The sequence below is a fragment of the Molossus molossus genome, unplaced genomic scaffold (genome assembly GCF_014108415.1).
Source record: "Molossus molossus isolate mMolMol1 unplaced genomic scaffold, mMolMol1.p scaffold_m16_p_6, whole genome shotgun sequence".
NCBI lineage: Eukaryota > Metazoa > Chordata > Mammalia > Chiroptera > Molossidae > Molossus > Molossus molossus.
Genome location: NW_023425399.1, coordinates 114,738,189 through 114,763,916, shown reverse-complemented (window position 1 = coordinate 114,763,916; position 25,728 = coordinate 114,738,189).

Here is a 25,728-nt window from a genome sequence, read left to right as displayed (position 1 = left end):
GGTCAATAAAGAGGAAAAAGTTATGGTACATGTATGCAATAAAATGCTTTGAAACCACATAATATATGACATGAGACTAAGGGCAGGCAGTACACGCTGCTGTGACTCAATCTATTTGGTTAATGCTGACATGTGTTGAAATTTGTGTGCCCTTCACAGGCTAGTTCCAGAGACATTTCTCAGAAAGACCCGAATATATTTTTGGATGCATGATGTTAGGCTTGAATAACTTTAGTGATCCCCTCCTAAATGAAATTCAGTGTTGACTTATACAACGGGGTTTCATGTCCAGTGATTTCATAGGAAGATATAAACTACTGAGAAGACCAAAGGAACCCCAATATTCAAAGGGCAAAATCCCGTGAGGAGAACCCTCTATGGAGATTTGGATTTTTAGAGAGAGGGGGGAGTCTTAGGTAACAATATCTTCCAACAGCTCAAGATTCATAGTGAGCAGTCGTCCGAACACAGTCAACGACACAGCCCAAAATGCAGAGCAGACTTGTAAATGGATCCAGAAATTTTGTTTCTTGACCTCAAAACCTGCAAAGGATGATGCTTGCCATTCCTAAAATATGCATCCTTTTTAAAACGAACATTGCGCTTATTAATAAGATCCTGTTTCAGAATAAGCTGAGTAGAGGATCTAGAAATGATAAAAATCCAATTATCCCTGCCAGTCAAGGAGAGGCTGTCTGCCCCACGCGCTGGGAGGGGCTGGCGCTTCCGCACCCCGGCTTCCATCAACTGTGCGATCTCGAGACAGGGCACTTCATCATTCGTTTTCCTTTTACTCTCCCCAAACTGGAGGATATTTATGGAATCTGGCGCAGACACTACACAAAGATTCAGTGACACGAACCCAGTGAAGCTCATGAAATGACACTCCTCCATTGTAAGCAATGGGTTGTCCGGGATTTAAAGCTGCTTCTGTTTTCCCTTCGCGCTCCTGGGCGTGTTTGGCGTACTTCACCTGACCCCTGTCCTGTGTCTGGGACGCATTGCTGAACCGGCAAGTGGTTTATTCCTTAGCTGCGGCTGCTATCACGTTCTGGGAAGCACTGGAGAAATAGCAGCTCTTCCAGGCTCTGCACTGGGAGGCATCTGTGCAGCGGGTTAAGTTGAGATTCTGCAGGTCCCCGAGGGAAGTCCACGTGTCCGAGTGTCTGTCAGGTCTCAGGGGATGCTGGTGCTGCTGGGTGTGAGGACACGCCTGTTTGCACACCGGTGGGGGATGTACATATTTGCTCTACGTGGGGTCATCCTTTTCCCTGATGCTCTCGTCGGTAACTCAAGTAGGATCGTGACAATTATCCCTTCTGGTGAATGATCATTGGCCTTTTTTAAATGGTTTCCTTTCTCAGGGGTTTTATGGAAATGTATGTGTTCCTGTATGAAAGAATATAACAACAAGGTTCAAATGAGTGGTGAGCAAACTTGGAAAAAACATTAAGGCTTAAAAAGGCAGGATGAAATCACTTGTAAGTTCAGTATCTCGCTGGCCTGCAGCAATGCTTTGTCTCTTAGGAGCTGATGACAGTCAACATCCAGGCACCTACCTCCTCGCCGCTCCGTCACTCCCGTAGGAGGAGGTATTCTCCTGAGAAATTGTTGGTCTCATCCAAAAGCATCCTCTCAGACACACTCTAAGTAAAGGGACCAAATGTGACCTGCGCAGGTTGACGCATACAGTTAACCACCCCAGAAGGGAGAGAGGCAAAACCGCATCCCGGCTGCGTCTCCGGCATCGCTGGGGGCCCTGTGACGGATGACACTGTTCTTCCATCCCATTGGCCCAGACTCTGTCGCAGGGCTGCAGCTCGCTGTGTAGGTGACGAGGAAACTGACCAGGAATCTTTTAACAAGAAATAAAGAGAGAATAGATATTGGGGGTGGGGGGGGAATCAGGTTCTGACCCACGATTCACCGCGTCATTAGTCTATAAACAATAGATTAATACATTCTGTAAAGCAGGTACGTAGAAAATAAATATTCAGCCCTGGCCAGTTTGGCTCAGCGGTTAGAGCGTCGGCCTGCGGTCTGGAGAGACCCAGGCTCAGTTCCCGCTAAGGGCACGTACTTCAGTTGCAGTTTGTCCCCGGCCCTGGTTGGTCGTGCGGGTGGCAGCCACTCGATGTGTCCCTTCACGTCGATGTTTCTCTCTCTCTCTCCCTCCCACTCTATCTGTACAAAAAATGGAAAAATATCCTCGGGTGAGGATTAAAAAAAAAAAAAAGAAGAAAAAGAAAATAAATATTCACCTAATTTCTCCAGGCAATGACTCAAAGAGAGTCACATAATAATAACATATTTAGATTTGCACATTTAGTGTTTATAGGATGTTATGAGACTTCTATTAACTGAGTATTTGAAGTCCATTTGATTTCGATTAAAACCATGATAATATGAAGGGATTCTACTTGCTACGTCACTATTATTTTGAATTGAAGTGATATTAAAAATTTTCTAATTCAGAGTAATTAGAGGAAAGTCACATGTAAAGTAACTAGAAAAATCGCTTTATATGTGAATTGCAGACTTTTTTTATTAAAGGAGAAACAGTACTTCATAAATATACACAGGATGTCCTAAGAGGCATAAATGTCACGTTGCTCCCTGTACTGACAAATCCTGGCGGCTCTTCTTTCTTTCTTTCTAAATATATTTTTACTGATATTTAGAGAGAAGGGAAAGGGAGAAAGAGAGAGAAACGTCTACATGAGAGAGAACCATCCATTGGCCGCCTCTTGCACGCCCCCTACTGGAGATGGAGCCCACAACCTGGGCATGTGCCCTGACTGGGAATCGAACCAGTGACCTCTAGGTGCAGGGTGGAGAGAGAACCATCCATTGGCCGCCTCTTGCACGCCCCCTACTGGAGATGGAGCCCACAACCTGGGCATGTGCCCTGACTGGGAATCGAACCGGTGACCTCTTGGTGCAGGGTGGATGCTCAACCACTGAGCCGCACCGGCCGGCGTGCTGGTTATTCTTGCTTCCCCACAACCATCGTGAACTCTCAGCATGTAGCCAGGGCTGCTCCTGCTGTCTTCTTTCCAGCACCCGCCACCCGGCTGGCATCGCTGCCCACCTGGGCTTCCCCCTCAGGGTCCCAAGCTGCTTTCTGGCCTCTAGTTTTGTTCCCCTGAAGTTCTTTCCCCACGAAGCGGTCACGGAACCTTTCCCTCTTTGCCGGCATTCTTACTCAGCCTCAAATAAAATCCGGATTAGTGCCAGGTGTCTCCGCTGCAGTGCCTCTGGTCTTGGACCCCTGCCCAAGTTCACCCCGACCACGCTTCCCTGCGGCTCCACTGTCGAGCTGCAGCAGAGGAGCTGCGCTGCTCCAAGCACACCCGTCCTCCCGTCCTCCGAGCCTCCGTGATGGCTGTTCCTTCTCCTTACCACTAGGTTCCCGGGTCTCGGCGAACTGGCTCCCACTCATTTGTCAGCTTCCAGCCTGTCTGCCTGCCCCTCTCCGGGCCTTTCACGAACTAATCCCGAGTCTCACATCCCGGTTCATTTACGCTCCTACTCATCCCACGTCACAGACGGCATCAGCCTGAAGCTTCTCCAGTGCTCACTGAGTTCTCACCACCGCCCCGTCCGCACACCCGCCCTGGAGGGAGCCGCTGCGGCTGGAATGGACTCACCAGTTCGGGGCAGAGTCCGCGTGCTCGGGTACAAGGGGCCTGGCCGAGCAGACACTCTTAGCGGTGTTTGCAGATCAACAGAATAAAATCTAAATGCCAGTGATCTTTGATAGAAAAGATTTGTTTGCAGGTAGCAACAAATACTGTCTCATAAAAATGGGGCCTGTAGCCCTGGTCAGTTTGGCTCAGAGGTTAGAGCGTTGGCCTGTGGTCCAGAGAGACCCGGGTTCGGTTCCCGCTAAGGGCATGTACCACAGTTGCAGTTTGTCCCCGGCCCTGGTTGGTCGTGTGGGTGGCAGCCACTCGATGTGACCCTTTCACGTCGATGTTTCTCCCTCTCTCTTCCTCTCTCTCTCTCTCTCTCTCTCTCTCTCGTCTCTCTTCCTCTCTCTCCCTCCTACTCTATCTGGACAAAAATGTCCTCGGGTGAGGATAAAAAAAAAAAGGAGCCTGTAGGAGTCAAATATTGTGCTGTAAAGAGTGTAGCCATCCTAGCGGTGAGGACATTACCTGGTACTTTTGTACAGATCTATGACTTACATTTAAGCCGCTGCTTCTGCTGCAGCAGAGAATCCTGAATGATTAACATTCTCTGTTCCTGAATTCTGAATAAATATTAATACAGCGACCATCTAGGCTTATAAATAAGATGTGTAATTCAGAAACTGATAAGATGTGTAATTCAGAAACTGGTACCTCGTTATTTTTTCACCTCATTTACAAAGAACATGTGAATTTAAAATGCTCCATGGAGCAATGTCTTTTTCTGATTAATGTAATTCTCTGACAGATGGGAGACAAGAACAGGCCTTCCATTAGCATTTTGAAATACCACAAATATATGCACTCCGACAAAATTTATTCAAATACTCGTGGAAAGGGTTTTATTGTATTTTATTAAACAAATTGCATTTTAATGCATTCCTATTGCAAAGGAGGGAAAACAAAGAGTGCAACGGCACTTATCTACTCTTCCCAAGTCAAAGAGGAAAGTTTGCAGAATTCCCGAATTCTTTAGTTCTTTCACACACGTGCCAGTGTGCGTGCGCACACACGCACACACACACAGCCCCCCCGCCACACTCTGTTTTTTCGTGTCTTCATTTGATGAAGGGAATTAAACATACTGTGTTTCATTTTAGCAATCAGACTTAGAGATTTTTTCTACATATATATCTATTAATATCTTTTAAATTATTCATGTTATAGCTACTTTGTATTTATATCATGATATACTATCATTTATTTAGCCTTTGCTCAATGACATACATTTCATTTTCTTAAATTATTAGTTAACATTATGCTGTAAAGAACAACCTTAAACAGCCCTGGCTGGTTTGGCTCAGCGGTTAGAGCATTGGCCTGTGGACCATAGAGTCCTGGGTTCAGTTCCTGCTAAGGGCATGTACCTCGGTTACAGTTTGTCCCCGGCCCCGATTGGGGTCGTGCAGGTGGCAGCCACTTGATGTGTCTCTCTCACGTTGAAATTTCTCTCTCTCTTTTTTCCCCTCTCTTCTTCCTGTTCCACCTGAAGGTAAATGCAAAAAAATAAAAAAATAAAAAAGTCCTCGGGTGAGGATAAAAAAAAAAATTAAAAAAAAAAAAGAACAACCTTAAACAGATATGTACAGTGACAATTTTCCCACATTGTTCCCACATTATTATTCTTACACATTTTGATTTTTTTATTTTCCAAGTTAGTACTAAGGATGGACCTATTTTAATATTTTTACTAGCTGTTTATATTTCTTCTGAGATAACATATGTGTATGCTTTGCCTATTCATATTTTTTCTTATTTGTTATATATGTATACATAAAAATACACATGTATATAAACTACTATTTAAAATTTTATAGGGATTTTAATAACATTTTATATTACTCTTCTGTATATTAAATATGTCAATAATTTTTTATTCTGTTTCTTGTCTTTAATTCATCTTTTTAGTGACCTTTTTCATATAGACTTTAATTTTATGAGTATTTTCTTCTCTTTGGAAAATCATTACTAATTCAGTAGTATAAAATTATATCCTAGTATTTTGTATATTCAGGTTTTTAGTTTTCCTGTGTTTCATTTATTTATAAAATGCTAGACAGGGGGTTTGGGTAATTTTTCTGCTAAATAGATGGCTAGTGGTTTTAATACCTGCTGCATATCTTATTCCTATGACCTTTTTGTTGAACCTAAATTATCGTGCACAATATTAAATAATTGGCAGTTATTTTGCCAAAGTCATGACATTTCCATTGATTTAATTTATGGCGCCACTTTGTATCTAGTGGTGAGGGAACCTCTCCGATGTCTCCCATATACAGTTTGTCTAGTGCCATCTTTGATAAGAACAACCAGTTCGCTGGGCATTGAGAGAAATGATCTGAGAGAACGGTGAAAATGATTCAGGAAATGATCCTTCAGCGTGCCCAAGACAAATATGAAATACATCAAACTAGCATTTCATAGAGATTCAAGTGTGTATTCCTACTATAAAGAGTATAGGAGGTGACCTGGCCGGTTGCTCAGCGGTTAGAGCGTCCGCCTGCGGTCCAGAGAGGCCCAGGTTCGGTTCCCGCTAAGGGCGTGTACCTTGGTTGCAGTTTGTCCCCGGCCCTGGTTGGGTCATGCGGGTGGCAACCACTCAATGTGTCCCTTTCACGTCAATGTTTCTTTCTCTCTTTCTCTACCTCCCACTCTATCTGAACAAAAAATGAAAAAATGTCCTCGGGTGAGAATAAAAAAAAAAGACAGGAGGCTATGAGAAGGGGTTAATTTGGAAATAAGAAAAAGCTATTTAAAAGTTAATGATATATATCTTTGAAAATTATATATATATATATATATATATATATATATACATATATATATATATATACACACACACAATAAAAGAAGGGTTAGAAGAAAAAGTTGGGGACCTCCCACATACATATAAAAACAGTAAAAGTATATGGAAAAAGACTTAGAAAATATGAAAAAATGTAATTTAACTGCCAACCAGAGTTGCCAAGAGATAACAAAACAAAGACAAATAAACAAAGACATATTTGAAAATTTTCAAAGTGAAAGAACTTAATAAGAAATAAGTACATTTAATTGAATACAAACATGCACACACATGATTGCTAATATTATTGAGAAATATTAGAATAGTAAATATCAATAGGATATTCTAAAAGTTTTCCTTATATAGTAGAGGTGGACAGAATTCAGTCAAGAATTTCTATCAAGCCCAGCCTGTGTGGCTCAGTGGTTGAGCATCAACCCTGCACCAAGAGGTCGCCAGTTCAATTCCTGGTCAGGACACATGCCCAGGTTGTGGGCCTGATCCCCAGGGAGGGGGTATGCAGGAGGCGGCCAGTCTATGTTCTCTCTCATCAATGTTTCTATTTCTCTTCCTTTCCCTTCCTCTCTCTTTAAAATCAATAAAGAAAAATAATTTAAAAAGAATTCCTATCAAAAACTCAATGACATTTTTTATTTTATTTTTTTGCAGAAATAGAATAAACTATCCTAAGAGTCACATAGAATCTCAGGGACTCCAAATAGCCAAAAAATAAAAACAAACAAGGAAAGTAGGAGTTCTCACACTTCCTGGTTGCAAACTCATTGCAGTGCTGTGGTGATCAAAATGGTGTAGTGCTGGCGTAGAAACAGACATATAGACTCGGGACAGAACCCTCACACAGGTCAGAGTATGCGACAAGGTTGCCAAGATCATTCCATAGGGGAAAAGGCAGTCACGAATCACTGAGAAAAACAAACCAGAACTAAAACGAGGTAGCACCTCACACCTGTGAGGGCAGCTATGAGTGAAAAAGAAGAAAGCCCGGCCAGTGTGGCTCCGTGGATTGACCATCATCCCACGGACTGCGAGGTCCTGGTTCAATTCCCCGTCAGGGCACATGCCTGGGTTGCGGGCTTGATCCCCAGTAGGGGGTGTGCAGGAGGCAGCCGATTGATGCTTCTCTCTCACATTGATGTTTCTCTCTCTCTCTCTCTCTCTCTCTAAAAAAAAAAGGTCAATAAAAAATTCAAAAGAAAGAAAGAAAGAAAGAAAAACACTGAAAATAACAAGAATGTTCTGTCCCCCGAAAGGAATCCGATGCCAAATGCACTGATCAAAGTTGAATGACCAGCTGCTGATGGAGAAGAGGTCTTTCGGCAAATATTTGATTTTTGATGCTGAGTGAACTATACAGCATCTCCTTGGGAACAGGAAGACAACATCAGAGGACTGAAACTAAGACTTCCCAGCTAGAGGGACACTGTGGTAGAAGGTCTCAGGATTTGGTGAGACCCAGATGAGAAAGCAAGAACGTCTTTACAAACGCCGTGTGGATTAAACAGCGGCAGCGGAGTCCGTAACTGAAGTGAAGGGATCATGTGGAAAGTGCTCAAATGTCAGACAAATGCATCCTCTATCCCATCTCAATTGGTCACTTAATGGGAACCTTTAGAATTGTCCAAACTCTTTCTAACAGTACGTTTTAAACTGTACTAAATTGCTGGAGATCAATAGGAAATGTAGACATTTTTCAAGAAAAAAAAAAAAGAAAGCAAGTGAAAGTACTTATCTGCACCAATTTGCTGAGATAAAGAGGTGGACCCGAGAGACTAAATATTGACTGATGCCTGAACAAAGTGGTTGTATCGATGGTTCTGCCTGAGGCAGGTGTAGCTGTCACTCCACAGGAAATCCAACAGCTACAAGGGACCTGTACGCTTTGAGAAATTGGGCCGATTCTTTCTTTGCAATGTGAACGTGGAGGGAAGACAGGCATGGCTTGTTTCTCCCAGGCAAGACCACAGAATAAATTCATCGTCCTTCTCGAGAATGTTGAAGTCCTCCAGGGCACAACATCCACCTGGTGAGATAAGATTTAGTTATGATTCATCATCAAAGCAACTTCATTTATCACCGTGGTGATGACATCATGCAGAATGTCACAGGGATGTTAGAAGTGTTCTTGCACACGTCACAGGGAGGTTGGTTTGTTTGGTCAGATAAAATACAGAGCTAAAAAGAAAAAGTTTAATGCTTGTTAAGCTATTTGGGTTTTGAAGGACACGTGCACCTCACCTGGCTTTTTGTTAGCTATTATACATGAAGTAACCAGAAATAAATATGAATTTAAGTAGACCCAGTGTAAAAGTTTTTTCAGAAAAGAGTAGCTCAAGAAGTACTCTTAAAGACACCTAATTTCCAAAATAGCAAATAACATAGAGCATCTTTTCTGATACTTATTTGTCATTTGCATATCTTCTTTGATGAAAGGTTTGGCTCATTTATTAATGGGGCTGTTTGTTTCATATTACTGAGTTTTGAGATTGCTTTATGTATTCTGGATTCAAGTCCTGTATCAAATATATGGTTTTCAAAGATTTTCTCACAGTAAAAGTTTCTATTTATAAATTTTTACCAGTGTTTTTTGAAGAGCAGAGTTTTTCATTTTGATGAAGCCCAACTTATCAGTTTGCTTTTTTCACGGTTCTTGATGTTGTCCTTACAAATAAAATTCATTGCCAAACCCAACGTCACATATATTTTCTTCCACAGTACCAGAAGTTTTATGGTTTTCTGTCTCATATTTAGGTATATGATGCATTGTAATTTATTTTTTTTGTATCAAGCGTGAGGTAGGTACCTTTTTTTTTTGTTTGTTTGGCAAATGCGTGTTTAACTTTTGCAGGATCACTTGTTGAAACGACTGTCTTTTTGTCATAATTGCCTTTACACATGTGTTGGTGTCAGTTGAAGATATTTTTGTAGGTTTATTTCTGGGATTTATATTCTATTCCATTTACCTCTACATGCTTATTAGTTGTCAGCCTAAGCAGAGAGAGCAGATTTTCCCTTCTCCTGTCTTTGCTTTGCTCGTCCTCAGTGGGTTGGATGGTACCCACCGGCATTGGTGAGGGCGGGCATCTTACTTAGTCTACTGATTCAAATCCTTATCTTTTCTGCCGACATCCTCACAGACACACCCAGAAGTAACGACGGACCAGCTATCTGGGCATCCTTTGGCCCAGTCAAGTTGACACATAAAATATAGCTTCACATTCTTCCACTGTGACACTGACGACAAAGGGTGAGAGAGAAGTTTGGGCTGTGTTCAGTCACAGGGGGGAGTCATTCAGTCTCTCACCAGTAGGTCAGCGTAGGATTCCTGTAGGTATACTTTGCTAGGTTAATGCTTCAGTTCCCCAGACTGCTGAGAGAGGGGTGGCAGACTCCAGGTCTAGATGCAGGGCTGTCTGGTTCTGCCTGTGGACGCCTCCCCTGCTCTGCTGCTCGGTTTGGGGACGTACCCACTTCGGGTCTTTATGTCTTCTTGAGTAATTATTGAATCATTCTGCAGTACAGCTCATTTCCCCCAAGTCTATGTTTTCCTGATATTGATATGACTACCACAGCGCTGTGTGTGTGTGCATGGATAAGTTCTCTCCACCCTTTTATTTTTAGCCTCTCTGTGTCCTTAGAGATGGTATCTTGTGAGTTTCTGTGTTTGGTATATGGTTAGTTTAAAAATATACCATCTTGCTGGCTGCTTTTCATTTTTCCCACTCTTTCTCTTGCTTCGTCAGTATCGCCAACTGGATGTTTAAGAGACTTTCAAACCCAACACGTCCGGCGCTGAATCCCAGGCTCCTCTGCTTTAATCACACCCTCTCCCATCTCAGTCCATGGAAATTCCGCTCTCATGGTGCTCAGGTGAAAACCTCAATAGACCCCTGACTCCTGTCGTTCCCTTTATCTCATCCGATCTGTAGGGAATTGTGCTTCTCTGCCGTCAAAATAGACCCAGGATATGCCCCCTTCCTCCACTCCCCACCTCTTCCTACCTGGACCTCTGGGAGTCTGCTCCCAGGCTTCCCATCGAGTCCGGACGCCCCTGCAACATGTTTGCAACACAGCAGCCAGAGTCCCCTGGACATTAGGCCCAGCGGAGCAGTAAATTAATAACCGAGAGAAATGGCTCTCAATGTATCATTCAGGGGAAAAGTGCCGTGGATGAGAGAATGACTGGATTTAATATTCATCCAGGAGAAGGTTCAGAGAGAGAATAGAGAAGATGGATGACAGGCGATATTAAAAAAAAATAGTTGACTATTATCTAGACTTGATAAAAGGCATTTGATAAGCTGGATAAATGAAACCACAAGGTGACAAAGACAATGAAACACTTCTAACGGCATCATATTCAAATAGCAGGATAGTGAAGACAAAGGTAAAATCTTTAAATAAACACAATAAATGGCCTCAACGGAAAGACACTTACATGGCTTGTGAGTTCTCTGTTGTTCAAAGCAGAGATCCGGAGAAATAGAACACTGTTCTCCAAATGCTGAGCGGAACATACCACGCGTTCATTTGATCAAACGCGTGGTTCACGAGTACCGTAGACTCTTCGTCATTGCCTTCCTTGCTGGTCTCCAGTCATTTAAGTTAGAGAAGCTAAGCATGGGCCGCTGTTAGGAGGGAGCAGGAGGGCCCAGAGAGATGTCCGCATTTCTGTCGAACTCTCCACCCTGTGTTCATTCAGACAACGGGCGGTTGCTGGCGGAACACCGTGGCCTCTCCCTGTGGACGCTGCCCACGGAAATACCTCTTGCTCCATCCACACGGCTGGTAAATACAGGGTCAGATTGGTGGGAGCCACATTTTTTGTTTTTTCTCTGCAGACCCTGCCAAAACACCATAGTATCAGAACTTGTGATGACCCTGTGTCCCGTTGCCCTCCCCACTATGACAGGGTGGGGCGACGTCAGGGTTACCGTTGTGAGTGTGTGATAAGCAGTTGATTCTGGCACTATTATGTATCAATAATTGTATTATTTTTCCAGTAACGACCGTACACCTACGTTGGCCCCGCCCTGCACACACGCCGCGGCTTCCCGTATGCGCAGTTTCACACATTGCTACGGTCGGTGAATGGGTCAAAGACGCCCCTGTTTCTTCACCTCCCCCATTTCATGGCAATGTTGAGGTTTCATATTTGTGGGCGAGACCTCTATTTTCTTCAGTAGAAAATAATCATCCTGCTTACGTCGTTTGAGCCACTTTGGTAGGACACTGGAAAACATGTCGCTTAACCTCCAAAACATGTGATATTGCTAAGAAGGTCCTTAGAATGACTCTGTCGTGTTGCAGATCCAGGGGTCTATTTTTTTGTTCCTGGCAGCTAACACGGGCCCAAGGCATTGCTGTCTCACGATTACCTCTGATTTCAGAGAGTTTGACGAGTATTTGAAAACTTGGTAGATTTACCATCTGTGTATTTTCCCATTCTCTTAATTCCTCTTTAGGCAAAATGAAAAGGTATAAAACAGCGCCTCATTTTAAATACAGAAGGTATGTTTACAAAGAGCGCTCATTCTTCCTGATTGTAAATGTCTGGAGGCCCACCGAGTCGGCTGACGCGGATCAAAGCCATGTGTGTACGTGGATAGTTAACACAGTTCGCCTCCTCGCAGAGATTCCTCATCGGCCGTTGATGAGAACTCCTGGAAAGCAGGTTGGCGACACTGTGCGAGCCTTCCCTGAGCCCAGGTGACGTGCTCTGCTTGGCTCCGATCACTGGAAGGCGAGGTAAGAGCTCACTGATTGGGGCTGGTGAGGGAGGGAGTGGTGATGATGCCCCATTTCCATTTCCCGTTAGTCCTAGAAAACCCTTCACCGAGAGCTTTTGCAAGGTCTTCCGAGGGCAAAGCTTCTTGCTAAATTATCCTGGCAGCATTTTTTCATTGGTGAAGTCTCCTCTTTCTTTCCTGTCTCCATCCCACTGTGCTTTCTTAGCTATAAAATATCCCGCCACAATGGCTTTGCAAAATGGCGCCTGTGGAAGTTTCTGGGGCAACAGGATTCTCAGATGTGCTTGTGAAGCTGCCGAGAGGCTCCCTCTGGCTTCTCAGAAAGACCGATGATCCTCGCGGCACAAATAAACCGTGTTTCTTCCTAGGTCCATCCACGCACCTCAAGATTCTCATCAACTGTGCCATTCCTGCCTGCAAACTGCCTATTGTAGTTTGAACTTGGAGAGTTGGTTCCATTTCTAACTCTGATGAAATGTGCAGTGAATGGCCCTGGCCGGTTTGGCTCAGCGGTTAGAGCGTCGGCCTGCGGTCCGGAGAGACCCGGGTTCGGTTCCCGCTAAGGGCATGTACCTCGGTTGCAGTTTGTCCCCGGCCCTGGTTGGTCGTGCGGGTGGCAGCCACTCGATGTGTCCCTTTCACGTCGATGTTTCTCTCTCTCTGTTCCTCTCTCTCCCTCCCACTCTGTCTGTACAAAAAATGGAAAAATGTCCTCGGGTGAGGATAAAAAAAAAGTGCAGTGAATGACAGGACGGCTTCAGCACTGATCATTTCTGATTTGCCTGCCAGAATGGAATTGGTTCTTCTTTTTTTTTTTTTTAAATTGTTGAAAGTATTACAAATGTCCCCCTTTTTCCCCCCCAATAATTCCCTCCCCTCCACTCTCAACCCCTCCTGCTTTCCCCAAACTCATGTCTTTGTCCATTGGTTGTACATATGTGCTCCTTGGTTGATCTCTTCCCTCTCCCCTCCATGCCCATCCCTCAGTCTGTTCTCTATTTCCATGACTTCAGTTGACAGCTCATTTTGTTCATGATATTCCACAAATAAGTGAGATCATGTGGTACTTGTCTTTCTCTGTTTGGCTTGTTTTGCTTAGGATGATACTCTCCAGGTCCCTCCATGTCGTCTCAAAGGATAAGAGATCTTTCTTTTTTACAGCTGCATAGTACTCCATTGTGTATATGTACCACCGCTTTTTTATCCGTTCGTCTACTGGTGGACACTTGGGCTGTTTCCAGATCTTAGCTATTGTAAATAGTGCTGCTATGAACATGGGGGTGCATATATTCTTTCTTATTGGTGTTTCAGGCTTCTTAGGATATACTCCCAGTAGTGGGATTATTGGGTCAAATGGCAGTTTAATTTTTAATTTTCTGAGAAACTTCATATTGTTTTCCATAGTGGCTGCACCAGTCTGCATTCCCACCAGCAGTGCACTAGAGTCCCCTTTTCTCCACAGCCTCACCAGCAGTTGTTTGATGATTTGTAGATGGCAGCCATTCTGGTAGGTGTGAGGCGATACCTCATAGTCATTTTAATTTACATCTCTCTGTTAATTAGTGATGTTGAGCATTTTTTAATGTTTCCTGGCCATTTGTATGTCCTGTTTGGAGAGGTGTCTATTTAGGTCTTCTGCCCATTTTTAAATTGGATTCTTTGTCTTTCTTTTGTTGAGTTGTATGAGTACTGTATATATCTTGGATATTAACCCCTTATTCAATGTATCATTGGAAAATATGTTCTCCCAGAGAGTAGGTTCCCTTTTCATTTTGATGCTGGTTTCTTTTGCCATGCAGAAGCTTTTTAGTTTGATGTAGTCCCATTTATTAATGTTTTTCGTTGTTTCTCTTGCCCTAGATGATGTATCAGTGAAAATTCTGGTATGTATAATGTCTGGGATTTTTCTTCTAGGATTTTTATGGTTTCATGAGTTACATTTAAGTCTTTTTATCCATTTTGAGTTTATTCTTGTCTGTGGTCTAAGTTGGTGATCTAGTTCCTTTTCTTGCATGTAGCATCCAATTTTCCCAACACCATTTATTGAAGAGACTGTCTTTTTTTCATTGTTTGCTCTTGCCTCCTTTGTCAAATATTAATTGTGCATACTGTCTTGGGTCGATTTCTGGGTTTTCTTTTCTGTTTCATTGATCCATATGTCTGTTCTTGTGCCAGTACCAGGCTGTTTTGATTATGATGGTTTTGTAGTATAACTTGATATCTGGTATTGTGATCCTTTCCACTTTGTCCTTCTTTTTCAGGATTGTTCAGGCTATTTGGGGTATTTTTGATTCCATATAAACTTTTGGAGTATTTTATCTAGATCTGTGAAATATGCCACTGGTACTTTAACAGGGATTTCATTGAATCTGTAGATTGTTTTGGGTAATATGGACATTTCAATGATGTTGAGTCTTCTAATCCATGAACATAGTATATGTTTTTACTTTTTTATATCTTTCTGTATTTCTTTTTTCAAAGTCCTGTAGTTTTCTGAGAATGGGTCTTTTATGTCCTTGGTTAAGTTTATTCCTAGGTATTTTATTTTTTTGTTGTTGTTGCAATGGTAAATGGAATTTTGAATTGTGTTTTTCAAGGGCTTCTGCATTCCACAAGAATAATAGAAAGTTAACTTAGTCGATAAAGTATCATAGGGCTCTCAGTGTTTGATGGAACAATTATTTTCTCATTTAAATTATGTTTGATTCAGCAAATTTAAGGCAATTGGATTGAAATTGGTTTTTACTTCCTATAAAAAAAGTAAAATGTCATTTATAAATTATATGCATGCATATAGATTTTTTAACTTGTTACAAAATCAGTATGTTTAAAGGTACATGCTGGTATTATCTTGGTCTCCTATTTTCTTATAATTTATTTTCTTAGGGATCACCTGGTCTAAATCATAGAAGAATTCCAATTATAATACTAAAAATGTACAAAATGGTTGTACCAGAAACAATACATTCTGCAGACTATTCTGCACAAGGTATTGATTGAGTATTAATTCAATTTAGTATTAATTCAAATGCATTCAATAAATATACAATGAACATATGTTATATATGATGGCTTACATTGGATGCCTTAAACAGTTTTTTAAATGAGTCAGCCACAATCTCATATTTTAGAGTTTGAAGTATAACATAAATGATTAAACAGGAAGTAAAATATGACAAATTCATAAAATGTTTAGTCAAGTTATAAGTGGGTACAGAGAAGAATGTTGTGACACTTTTTGGGGAGATAGATAAGAAAGGGGTCATGAAAAAAGTGTTATAGCCCTGGAAGGTTTTTTTTTTTTTTTAATCCTCACCCGAGGATATTTTTCCAGTTTTTTGTTCAGATAGAGTGGGAGGGAGAGAGAGGAAGGGAGAGAGAGAGAAACACCGAAGTGAAGGGACACATCGAGTGGCTGCCACCCGCACGACCAACCAGGGCCGTGGACAAACTGCAGCCGAGGTACATGCCCTTAGCGGGAACCGAACCCGGGTCTCTCCGGACCGCAGGCCGACGCTCTAACCGCTGAGCCAAACTGGCCAGGGCGCCCTGGCAGGTTTCGCTCAGCGGTTAGAGCGTCGGCCTGCGGTCCAGAAAGACCCGGGTTCGGTTCCCGCTAAGGGCATGTACCTCGGCTGCAGTTTGTCTCTGGCCCTGGTTGGGTCGTGCGGGTGGCGACCATTCAATGTGTCCCTTTCATGACGATGTTTCTCTCTCTCTCTCTCTTCCTCCCACTCTGTCTGAACAAAAAACAAAAAAATATCCTCGGGCGAGGATAAAAAAAAAAGTGTTATACCTATACCTATGAACATTTAGATATGATTTAGTACTAGTTGTTATTATGTGGTGGGGATGATGATAATGATGGTAATGGTGATGAAAAAGGCTACCAGGGTACATAATTTATTGTGAGGTGAGAAAACAGCTTGAAGAGGAATATTTTAAGAGGTTGAGGTTTTCTAGGTGATTTAAACCATTTGTAACATATGTACACATCTAGGGAGAAAGTGGCAAAAAAAGCTGGAGTCTAGAAAATAGTATTTTGTGGGTGTAACGAAGCCTTATGGGCTCTTAGAGATTGGCAGGTGGGGGGCGGAGTTATCAGAGCTGTGCATAAGGACGCTGATATGAGCAGGCACGTGTACAAGCGCACGGCAGAGGGAAGGCTGGGAAAGAAAGGACCAGTGAAGAGGCCCCTCCCAACCTGTGAGTGATGATCCCTGCCCAGAGCGGATATAGGTCCCTTCACAACTGGCTCCTGGTGACCTCCCCAGCCTCATTCCCTGCTACTTTCCCTCCCATCCCAGCAAGGACGCAGACACATGGTACTTCCGGTCACTAGGTTGCACATGCTCTCAGCTGTCCACACTTTCACACACGTCCACAGGCTGCGCCTTGCACACCTGGGCCCCCCTCCAATCCCGAGTCTTTCCTGAAGGTGCGCTAACTCCTGCACACCTGTCAGAACCTCCTCCTGCCAGCCCAGACTCATCTGCAGTTTCTCAGGGAGGGAGAGAGGAGTAGTTTAATTTCCCTCGATTGGGCACTCGTCAGAGATTTCCACTGATTTCAAATTCAACCTTCCAGTTTACATGGATGAAGGACCTTGAGTGAACGCAGCCGACATTGGTTGATATGTTGTTATTTTTGAGATGTGACATGACGGATAGGCTTCCGTTGAGATTTCCGTGAAACCTGACGGGTCTCCATCAAGCAGGTAGAAAGGCGACAGTGGACTTGAAAGGTCAGCTTGTGACTGGAGGAAACATTCAGACCACGTTTTCGCAGAGAAGAGATTTAAAGCTGGGGGGACAGGGAGGGGTCATCAAGGAGTAAGGCCGAGAAGGTTGAGCATGTGCACTGTGCTGTGATGATTTGTTGTCCCAGATTCTCAGGTACCAAGTTCATGGCCGTAATTTACTCAAAGCGTGTGTCTAAGCTTCTTTTGATGCTAAATCAGACATTCCCTCAAGGTGTCAGGTGCCAGCAGACTCTCAGTCCATGACTGTTCTGTTTTAATCGGCCCAGAAATGCTCCTATGTGTGGTCAGTTGTGAGATGGGAATCGATGATTTCGGCACAGTTCGTCCACCTTTGACTTTCCTTTTCATTAGTCAGCATTAGAAAAAGGACTTCTCGTCACCACAGCCTTCGGAATGGGCATCTCGATCAAATTCATCCTGGCGATGCTCTTCAGCGAAGTCAGTCACTGGGGCTGCTGTCCCCATGTCACGTGCCTGGTGGGGAATGTTACGAGCAGGACCGAAAAGATGATGCTCGAGAGCATTACCCCTGTGCTCTAGACTGTGAACCCTGCCGTCCGGAAGGCTGTGGGAAATGGGAACTCAAGGGAAGACACGGTTCGTTGTAGGTATTTGGTCATTTCATCCAAACGCGTGTGACCCATACGTGCGCTTGGCCAGACGTGTAGGGGCAACCCTGAGGGTGGCTTCAGTGTCCACAAAGAAGGGCAATAAAGGAGTGCAGCAGCTCCCCCGAGCTTACGGTCACGCGTCCCGTCTTGTGACGAGTTTCGGGAATCGCATTTGAATGTCAGAGGAAATCAAGAACAGTGCCTGAGAACGGTCGGATCCCGGATACCCCGTGGAAGAGATTCCCGGGTACTCACAGAGTCGTGACTGACCCCTTCGCGTGTGGGCTCAGACGTGGGAGCTGCGTCCGCTTGGCTTTGCCGCGCTGCCCCGGCACGGCGGCCGTTGAGACGGCTCCCTGGGGTCACGGTGGGACAGATGGGGCCCCTGCGGTGCTGTTCACGGGGCAGTGACTCCAGGAGGCAGCGGGCAGGAGGGACGGAAGCGAGCCAGTTGGTGCTGAACAAGCCATGTGGCTTATGAATCCATCACAGTCCGTTAGAAGGTGACAAGGACATTGCTGCCCTCTGGATGGAAACGATAAGGCGGAACAGAGCTACAGCCACACGGAACGTCGCGCCCTTTCATCCCTTCTTGCGACACGTATTTCCTGGTGCTGAAATTCATGCTACATCAGTGTAAGTGCCGAAAAGGGGTGTCGATGAGATTGAGAGAAAAGTGAGCAGAAGAGTCACAAAATTCAGGGTAAATGGTGGAAAGATTTAAAAAAAATTTTTTTTCCTTTATTGATTTTAGAGAGAGGAAGGGAGAGGGAGAGAGAGATGGAAACGTCGATGAGAGAGAACAATGATTGGCCGCCTCCTGCACGCCCCCCACTGGGGATCAGGCCCACAGCCTGGGCATGTGCCCTGACCGGGGATCGAACCAGTGACCTCTTGGTGCAGGGCTGACGCTCAACCACTGAGCCACACCGGCTGGGCGATATTTTATTTTTTAATGGGATGTTTGAATAAGATTATGGGCAAAGGAAACAGAAATTGGATGAAAGGAAAACGCGTTTCCTTTGGTAATAATTGAATATGCAAAACCTTGGAGGCAGGAATCACCCAGCTTTGCACGAAGTCGGTGTCTGAGCGGAGAGTGTGTGTTTAGGAGAGTACGTTCTACGTATGTCATTCAAATGTTACGTTCTTAAATGCCCCACAGTTTTCACATCAGAATTTTTCTTCTTGACAAAGAAAACATCTTATAAAGGGACTATACGGTTACCTTTCCTTCTCTTAAGTTTTCTATTTTACAAAATATTCATGTTACCATTGTGACTGTTTTAGGGAAACCGAAATTACATGCTAGTGACCGCTGATAAATATTCTGTGAGGCCCTACAGTATTTGGGGGTGTCTTAATGGAAATTAGGAATGAGAGGGTTGGGAGAGAGAGAACTGAGAATAAAAAAATTCCCAGTCAAAAGAAACAGATGCTTGCTCTGTATTTCCGTGTCAGAGTTGATTAATTCTTGATTTCTTGTTCGCTGAAAAGTGACCCCACCTACTCAATTTTGATGCCGTAATGTGGAAAAATGACTGCCACATAATATTGAGATAATTATAATTAACATTTATTGTAAACAACTTAGTTATTGGCAGTATGACTTACTATATGAGTGAAACAATCAAATACAAAATCAAATTAGCCTGGGATTAGTAGTTTATCTAGAAATATGGAGTCCTGTATAATTAATAGTATTTAACTATAATGAAATATTTCAAAGACATAAAAATAATTCAACTTGTTTTCAAAATTCTCATAGAGTTCACTATGGTGAACTAAGAGCTATCTTAGCGGTAGGTCCCAATAAACACATATGTACATATACATATCAATGTAAGTGACAGATTTATTGATGTATCCCCGATTTGCTAGGTGCTCAGTCTGAGGATCGTCGGCAAACATTTCTGTAAGGAGAGATGACAGGATTCGAGTGTATAGACTTTGGCACTAACCTAGCAAAGCAAGAATTGGAGCAAACACGAACAGAGCCCGGAGCCGGCACCCCTCACCTCTGCATAGCACGCCTTGTTGCTTCGTGGTGCGGTAGAGGTCACCGTCCTCTGCGGGCGCTTCCTGGGCTGTCCTTGTCCTGTTCCGACAGTTCTTTCTCAGGCCCGAGGCTGCTTTGTTTGCAGTGTCCCCCTCCAGAGGGCCTGCCCGGCCTCAGCCACTCTTCTCTTTGATGGCCTTAATTAGGACACTGTCTCATGTTTCTCAGAATTCAAAGAAAATAGACTGTTTCCCCCACTAACTGGCCTAGCGTGTCCTGTTCCCTGAACGAAACAGCAGCCCGTCTGGGCCAGGCTTTCTCGCATTCCGAGAGGGAGCGGGAGGCAGCGGCGAGGTTTGGGTTTCGGTTGGGGCGGCCAGCCCGTGAGCGCGAGGACAGGAGGCTTCCGCGGCGAGTGGCCGGACACTGGTGCTGAGCCACTTCCTCAGGCTGGGCCGCCTCCTTGTCACGCTCCCTCTGTGTCTGCATCATCTTGGGACCAAACTGGAGGAGATGACATCCTCCAAGTCACTCCTGTGTTCACCAGGAATGACCTCCTTTTCTGTGAGTGGATTGTCACAAAGATTGTGATTGTGGCCCGGCCGGTGTGGCTCAGTGGTTGAGCGTCGACCCTGCACCAAGAGGTCGCCGGTTGGATTCCCGGTCAGGGCACATGCCCAGGTTGTGGGCCCGATCCCCAGTGGGGGACATGCAGGAGGCGGCCAATCAGTGTTCTCTCTCATGGATGCTTCTGTCTCTCTCTCCCTCTTCCTTCCTCTCTCTCTAAAATCAATAAAGAAAAAATAATAATAAAAAGATTGTGATTGTGATGGTAGTGGGTGAAACAGGAGAGAAGGAGAGAGGGATAAAAGGGGGAGAGGTGGGGAGGGAAGGGAAGGAATAGGGGGAGGAGGTGAGGAGGAACGGGGGAGGAAGAGTATATTTATTCAGCTGATCCGTGCCAACTTGTATGTGCACTAAGCTCATTAGTCCTCACCACAATCCCATGTATTCTGTAGATGAGCATGCAACACTTTCAAATGCCATTGATACCACTATTGTACCAATAGTGGTGCAGCTGGGGTTCACCCGAGCTCACACTAACACCGGGCTGTCTTCCCCGGCGCAGCCCTCCCCAGTCCTTCGGTGAAGCTCCAGGGTCCATAGAGGATCCTAGGCAGCCACCGCAGCAGAGAGCGACGCTGACTCCCTCCCTGCTGTTTGGTGAAAGGTCCCGTCTTCGAGTGCAGTGGCCCAGCTGGTCCCTTGGGGCCGATGTGGCTGAGCAGGGCAGCCGGGAGCATCCCACCCGGCTTCGTGTCATCAGACAGCGCGCTGGAGGAGAACACGCCGGGTAGACTAGGTACGTGCTGGGATTTCAGGTTCATTACGCTGAGGCATGAAATGAGACCGAACGATTCTGTGGGATACCCTGGGCCTGCTCACTACATTACCCTCAGACCCACTAGGAGTGCGGAATCCCTGCCGGCTTGCTGGTGGCCTTGTGTTTTCCCGGGGCCTCGGGCTCATTAACAGTCTAACAAACATCCTAGCCGATCTCTGTGTTCACAAGTACAGCGAGCTGGGCATCGCTTCACCCCGAGGACTCTTCAAATCCACATCAACTCCGAGTTTTCAGAATCCTTGTACGCGAAGTTGGTAACAAGGCCAAATAAGAAACTAGACTTTGTTCTTTAAAAACATCTAAGAGGATAGTTAAGAATGAATGAAAGCTCCGTAAAAACCCATGTGCTTTGGGGTGTGTAGAAGTAGGGGGTGGGGAATAGAATGCGTCCGTGTGCCAGGAGGGTGCTCACTGGGACCACAGCTCCTGTTGGGGGGGGGGGCTTCTGGTATCTTCTCAGCCTGGTTGTCCATCTGTATCCTTTGTAATCACCTGGCGATCTATCATTTCTTCCAGGGCACATTATGCCCAGAGACCGAGACAGTCTTTGCCAATCATTTATTTAACACAGGCTCCCTGCAGGAAGTGTAATTTATAATAATATTTCACAAGCCAGTCGCATAGAGGATAATGTCTCTTAATAAACCAATAGAGAAATAACATTCTCCAAATCAAGGAGAGATGAATTACACTGCTGTTCCGGGCCAAGGGGAGACAAAAGAAATCAAGCCCAAGGTTGGTTGAAGGGCACTTTTCTATGGGCAGAGTCAGCCCCCCAACTCAAAGCTGGGTGCCGGGTGCCAGCTTGGGACGTGCTCGGGGGAGATGGCATGGTGGTGGCGGGCAGGCGGGCTGCTCTGCAGGTCTTCACTACGGAGACCAGTACCGGCGGGGCCACTGAGAAGCAGCCTCCCCAAGGTCGGGCAGATGTCCCTCCCCTTCCTGAGGTTCTGCAGGTTGACACCGAGGTGGCCTGGCCACAGCGGGGCGGCGGGGATCTGCACAGAGCTATTAGATCAGCAAAGGGTAGACGCGCCCAGACCCGCACTCTCAGCGACTCCTCAGTGACTCTTCCTGTTTCAAGTTTAAATGGCAATGACCTCATGGCTGCGCGTCCTAGACTTCTTATCTGTGAGTCCCCAGATAAGCTACCGAGTGCTTATCTTATCCACAGCAACAGATGTCAGCGACAACAGCCGGGTGCAGCCAGGAGCATGTAAACAAACTCACCCTTGGAGCCAAACAGTGTCCTCAGGTCAGACACGAATGAGTTCAAATCCTAACCGGGTCACCGACGGGAGGAAGTAAACTGTTTTCCTGGGTTCTCTGAGTTGTTCTAGCAAAGTCATCAAACCCAAGGAGGATGTGTGGGAAGCTCGGATCCAGAGCCAGTGGATCAGAGCTTTGGGGGCAACATGGACTTGTGATTGGCATCTGAAATGGGGCGACAGGTGTGGAGGGCCGTCTTGTGGGAACAGGCCCTTAACCTCTGGGACCTGCACTAACTAAGCACACAGTGGAATTGAATTAAATCGTAGGACACCCTGCTGGGTTGCAGAATTGCTGGCTGCGGGGGTTCCCACATAGCTGGTGTCAGGAGCGGCGTGGTGGGCAGGGTGCTCGGAGCAGAGGACACGCCAGAGGCGTTCTCTAAGCCATGACATCACACGGGATTCTGCTGGTCGTTTTTTGAGGAATTGCTGTAGTTTCTATAGCAGCCGCACCGTTTTCATGCCCAGCAGCAATGGGGGTTCTGATGTCTCCACATCCTCTCCACCAGTTGTTATCGCTGGCTTTCTTGAGCATAGCCATCCTAACAGGTGCATGGCGCCTTCTCCTTGTGGCTTCGGTTTGTACCTTCCTGCCCGTTAGCGATGCTGAGCAGCTTTCACAGAGGCGTTGGCTACTTGTACGGCTTCTTTGGAGAAGCACCTGTTCATGTCCTTTGTCTACTTTGGAATCAGGTACTAGAATTCATTAGTATTGTTGAGACACACATTATTATACAGTATTTTAAATCATTTTCTTAGGTGTGATTATGTCTGAATTTATCTTCTCCAATCTATTCTTTATTTTGCTTATTTGTAATTTGTTACAAATTGGTCTTGGCATAGATTATTGTTTTATTTATTACCTTTTTCAAAGAAATTGCTTTTATTTTGTAGTCTATTGTTCTTGTTGTCGTTTTTCTCTGATTCATTCATTGCTGCCCTGGTACGTATTGTCACACACTCTCCCCTACAGTCCTGCACACCACACACAAACGCAGATGCACACATAAGTAGCATTTCCTTTTCTGTAAAAAGTGGGCATTATATTGGACATTACTCTGCGGTGCCTTGTTTACTTTTCTCTGAAACATGTATTATTAAGCCCTTTGGGACACATTGATATCAAACTGTCTTATTTTAAGAGGTGCATGGTTTTCTGGAAGGGGTGTGCTTAATTTATTCTAACTTGATCTGCTCTTAATCATCCTGTGTGTTTCTGAGGCGGGATGTGTGTGCGTGAGTTTCGTTTGTTACGTTTTTTATTTTTTTCTGCTACACTCAATGTTGCATATGCATCCTCAGATTTGGTTTATTATTTCTGTAGAAATAAATTCTCCTAAGTAGTGATATGTCTGGGCGAAAGACGTATGCCTTTTGAATGACAATATACACAGTGAGATTCTTTTGTAAAAGCTGTAGCATTTGATTCTGCCAACAGTCAGGTGTCAGCTTACCTGTCCGCCCGGCACAGGCGGCGGGTTCGAATAGGGGGACCCAGGCTCCTGGAGGCTGATCGCAGCCCCACCCTTTCCTAGATGGGCGCTTTGGTCGAGCTTTCTAAGTTCTGTGTCTGAAGGCCCAGTCTGTGAAATGGGGGGACAGTAGCACCCGGTCCTCAGAGTGTGACGAGGAGCATGCAGTCCTCTGGGTCAAGTGTTTACCGTGTGCCTGGCCCACACGGTCTGTGCTTGTTCAATCAGTCCAAAACACAGACACGCACAAATGTTGCCACTGACTTGTTCATTTAAATATACATTTTCTTAATAACTCGGAGGTTGAAACATTTGCTGTCCTGAGAGAATGTTCTTGTTTTCGTTATTTACCCCATTCTTTTTTTTTTTTTTTTTAATCTTCACCCGAGGACATTTTTCTATTTTTTGTTCAGATAGAGTGGGAGGGAGACAGAGAGAGAGAGAGAGAGAGAGAAAGAGAGAGAGAGAGAGAGAGAGAGAGAGAAACATCAATGTGAAAGGGACACATCGAGAGGCTGCCACCCACACGACCCAACCAGGGCCGGGGACAAACTGCTGCTGAGGTACATGCCCTTAGCGGAAACCAACCCGGGTCTCTCTGGACCACAGGCTGATGCTCTAACCACCGAGCCAAACCGGCCAGGGCTAGTTACCCCATTCTAACCCCAGTGATAGGAAACAGCCGTCTGACATTAGCAGCTCATCTTGATTCCGTTCCTACGCCTCTGAGAGTCAGTGTACTGCTCCGCTGCAGTGTAGTGTTTGCTTTCTAAGCAGTGTTCATTCTTTTTTTTAAATATAGGTTTTTTATTAATTTTTTTAGAGAGAGAGAGTAAGGGAGAGAGAGAAACATCAATGTGAGAGAGAAACATGGATCGGCTGCCTCCTGCACGCCTCCTACTGGGGATCAAGCCCACAACCTGGGCATGTGCCCTGACGGGAGTTGAACCGGGACCTCTCAGTCCATGGGACGAGGCTCAGTCCACTGAGCCACATCGGCTGGGCAGCAATGTTCATTCTTTGTTCTCTATGTTACATCTACATAGTTCAGTAATTGTGAGTGAATATTCGTGATAAATCCAATAAAGCCACAATTGGACCTGAACAAGTTGACTCTGTAGTTACATAATCCCAGATCCGCCTTCATGCAGTTGGATTGATTGCAAAGGCCGAGGTTGGCCTGTTTCATTCACCGATGTATTCCGGGCGCCTCGGAGCGAGCCTGGTGCATAGCCGTCTTACACGGATGCTCACCGGACCACGGTTTGCATTGCTTTCTCATTCCAAAGAAACTTCGAATTTAATTAAAAAAAAAAAACCAAGAAGACGTTTAGGAAGCAAAGAACAAGTTCTAAAACAAACCATACTTCAGCTCATTTGCTTAGACCATTTTTCTGGTTGTTCGTATTCTGCATGCGCACCTACCAGGCTTTGAGGTCCGAGTGCTGGCGCTGGACCCCATCCAGCCTTGGCATCCAAACCTTCCAAGCCCTCTGGCCACCTGAGTCTCAGCTGCTGCTTTTGTTCGTTTGCCCATGTCTGTTTACTTTAATTACCCTGACTTCTTCTGTCTTTTACGGGTAGCAAAATACAAGAAAGACAGCGCAAAGGACAGGGTTCAATGCGATGAGGTTGGAGATCACTTGGACGCGTCAAGGTCACTGGACAAAGAACGTCCGTCTAAAAAGCTGGACTTGTGTTCTGAGTCAGATAGGTTAAAGCTCTTTTAAAATTTTAAACGGCATTAGGGTTTTTATGAAATGCTTCTCTCTCAAAGTTGGAAAGCAATGGATGTTTGTCAGACCAGAAAAATGGAGACACATTTATAGAGGACAATATGCTTTGCTTTTCTCAGAAGCTAACTATCTTTATTTTTGTCAAAGCACTGCATGCACACGGAAGAAGGCATAGAACGTCATGAATATTTTTACATCAACTACGTACTTGTGTAAGAAGCTGTCTA